The sequence below is a fragment of the Misgurnus anguillicaudatus genome, chromosome 19 (genome assembly GCF_027580225.2).
Source record: "Misgurnus anguillicaudatus chromosome 19, ASM2758022v2, whole genome shotgun sequence".
In the NCBI taxonomy this organism is placed as follows: Eukaryota; Metazoa; Chordata; class Actinopteri; order Cypriniformes; family Cobitidae; genus Misgurnus; species Misgurnus anguillicaudatus.
Window position 1 is genome coordinate 52,820,738 of NC_073355.2, and position 3,471 is coordinate 52,824,208.

Consider the following 3,471-nt stretch of genomic DNA (forward strand, 5'->3'; position numbering starts at 1 on the left):
CAGTACAACATCTTAAAGCATCAACTTGCAGCCTTGACACGCTCCCCACATCTTTTCTCAAAAAGGTACTTAACTGCTTAGAAACTGACCTCTTAAAAATAGTAAATACCTCTCTGATCACATGCACCTTTCCAGAGTCATTAAAAACAGCAGTTGTTAAGCCTCTCCTAAAAAAGAGTAACCTAGACAAAACCATACTTAGCAACTACAGACCAATCTCAAATCTTCCGTTTATAGGCAAGATCATTGAAAAGGTTGTTTTCAATCAGCTGAACACATTCTTAAACTCAAATGGCTATCTGGACAATTTTCAATCTGGTTTCCGTCAGCATCACAGCACAGAGACAGTGCTCATAAAGATAATAAATTATATTCGCTTAAACTCTGATTCAGGTAAAATATCAGTGCTGGTGCTACTAGATCTTAGTGCTGCCTTTGACACAGTAGATCACACCATACTCTTACATAGACTGCAAAACTGGGTAGGGCTCTCTGGGATGGTCCTCAAATGGTTTAAATCATACCTACATAGTAACCTCTTTATGTGAACATAGGTAACCATAAATCTGAGTGGACATCCATGACATGTGGAGTCCCGCAGGGTTCAATTCTTGCACCGCTTCTGTTTAATTTGTATATGCTCCCCCTTGGTCAAATAATGAAAAAGAACCAAATTGCTTACCACAGCTATGCAGATGACACCCAGATATACTTAGCCCTGTCACCCAATGACAACAGCCCCATTGACTCTCTATGTAAATGCATTGATGAAATTAACTGTTGGATGTGTCAAAACTTCCTCCAGTTAAACAAAGACAAAACTGAAGTCATTGTATTTGGAAATAAAGATGAAACTCTCAAGGTTAACACATACCTTGATTCTAGGGGTCTAAAGACCAGAGATGGGGACTCGAGTTTGAGACTTGGACTCGAGTGCGACTTAAGTCGCACACACAGTGACTTCAGACTCGACTTGAGACTCAACCCTCAAAGACTTCAGACTCGACTCGGACTCGAGCCGCGCGACTCGTGAACAATGTTTATTTTTAGGAAACGTCTGATGAGCTCGCTGTCATACCCCTCCCTCCGTTACCTACAACCTGCCCACAACGTGACACGTGACGTATCTGCTCCGCGTGAGCGGCCGCGAATCAAATGTACCGGCTGCTGCTGTCCCACTTATCTGAAGCTTTGGGTAGTGCTGTGACGGATCCGCGGTTCGCCTCGCATGCGATTCGCGGATTAAAATGCAATTTAGATAGGGTAAGTTTATCATTAACTTGTTTCTAAGGCTTGCAATTGTTTAAATGGTTAAACAATTTAACCGCAAAAAGGCGCTCAATTGAGCAGATTTCTGTACGCACATGCGGTTAAGTGTGTCCGGTCCAGCTCCAGTCAGGTCCAGAGTTGCGCTACTTTGTGTCATACTGTAGTGTAGTCCATTAACATACATTTGCTGAGTAGAGCAATGAAAAACAATGTAACATTTTTATGTGAAGCGACTGCTGCATCTTCTTCCTAGAAGCGCTCCGCCTGTGTTTGAACACGCGTTTCAGTGCCCTCAGTAGTGCACATACAGAGAGAAGTGTTTCAAAAGTTAAGCCAACATAAAATCTTTCTTTTCTTGACAAGGCACATACACACAAAATGATCTCACAGTATTCTTTTTCTAATAAAAACATTTTTGTTTATGTCTTAAGAAACCAGTCAGAAACCAATCTGGGCTTATTTGTTCTTAATAAAGAGACAGTAACCTCAATTAACCTACTTAAGTCTGTGTCATTTATGTTAATCAAACAACCCAAGACAAACAGAAAATCACGTCTATTGCTCAAAAATATAATAATAATATTTAATTTGTACAATAAAGACAGTGTTATTATCCATTTAATTTAATTTCTGTACCTAATGCTAATTTTAGACCTTACTTAATGTGCAACTTTGTTCTTTTTTATAAATGTTTATAATTTCTTTATTTGTTATTAGAGTTTTATTTGTTACAACGAGACTTGAGACTTGATTTGGACTCGAGCCCAGAGACTTCAGACTTGACTTGGACTCGAGGTCAAAGACTTCGGACTTGACTCGGACTCGAGCTCAGAGACTTGTGAACATCTCTGCTAAAGACACAAAATAAAGTCAGAAATCTTGGCAGTGTTGTTTTTGGCAGCCCTTTTAGTTTTCGTTTTAGTCTTAGTCTTTTGGACGAAAATGCTTTTAGTTTTAGTCACATTTTAGTCACTTGTAAAATTTATAGTTTTAGTCAAGTTTTAGTCGACGAAAACGCAAAAAGGTTTTAGTCAAGTTTTAGTCGACGAAAACGCAAAAAAGGTTTTAGTCAAGTTTTAGTCAATTTTAGTAAAAAAAGTATTTTTTAACCAATGAATTTAGGTTAAAAAGTGTGGTGTATTTAATACAATTAAAATGTGCATTAAGGTTGTCCCTGAGGGCTTGCCGTTGTTTTAGTCGGTGTGCCTTCTGCGCATGTCATAACAAAAAGTTATGAAGAAAAAAGTTTAGCCTAATATACCCTCATGTTGAGTTTGTGTGTTACGCTGAGACCTCGCTTATAAAGTTGAGAAACGCGTGCCTTGCCTTATTTAAATACACCACAAAAAGTATTGGAAATGGGCTTAGGTTTGACAAGCAGATACATGTAAAACCTTAAGCTTACAATGAAATGTGTCACAAGCCGATTGTCGAGTAAAATTGAATGTATATGATATGTTAACAGCGTGACTTGTTAGTTACCTTTAAAAAATATTAGCGTGATGAGCCTTCAGGTGCCACTTGAGATTGGTATTCTTCCCACCTAGTTTGTGGGCACATTTATCGTCGTCTCCCAATATGCATTCCTTTTTTCTGTCTGATGGATTATACTGAAAGTATGTCCATAAATCATCTCCTCGTTTCCGTTTATTGGCGTCACCGCTACGGTCCTTCGAATTCGCCACAGCCGCAGGTGTGTTGTTGTTCTTGTTTGAAATCTTGTGCGCGTGCGCAGCATGGCGGCAGCCGGGTGGTGGGCGTGAGCGTGAGTGAGACTGTGTTGACCCAAAACAAGTATAGGAAACGGCAGCATTGCTTATACTTTTGAGCTAAAAACAGACAGATTTCACGCAAAATAGGCAGAAATGACATGCATTATGAACGTCAGACTTATAATCATTTTCGTTCCGTCTCGTTTCGTCAACGAAAACTCAAAAGCGTCTCGTCATGTTTTCGTCACCTTAGAGACATTTTTAGCTAGTCATCGTCGCGTTACCGTCATAAAAAATATGTGCGTCAACGAAATCATTTCGTTATCGTCATCGTTGACGAAAACAACACTGAATCTTGGTGTAATTTTAGAGTCTGACCGTAATTTCAGTTGTCACGTGAAACCGATCAAATCAGCTTACTACCATCTCAGAAATATTGCCAGAGTTAGTTGTTTTGGCTCAAGACAGGACTTAGAGAAACTTGTTCATG

The 3,471-nt window shown here is 39.4% G+C and overlaps 1 long non-coding RNA gene across 1 annotated transcript; it reads left to right on the top strand.

Annotated features, from left to right (window-relative positions):
* Positions 1-2,156: 2,156 nt before the first annotated feature.
* On the top strand, positions 2,157-2,481 carry LOC141350940 (uncharacterized). Its single transcript, XR_012359036.1, has 2 exons — positions 2,157-2,293; positions 2,332-2,481. It is a non-coding gene; the product is annotated as an uncharacterized lncRNA (long non-coding RNA).
* The last annotated feature ends 990 nt before the right edge of the window (positions 2,482-3,471 follow it).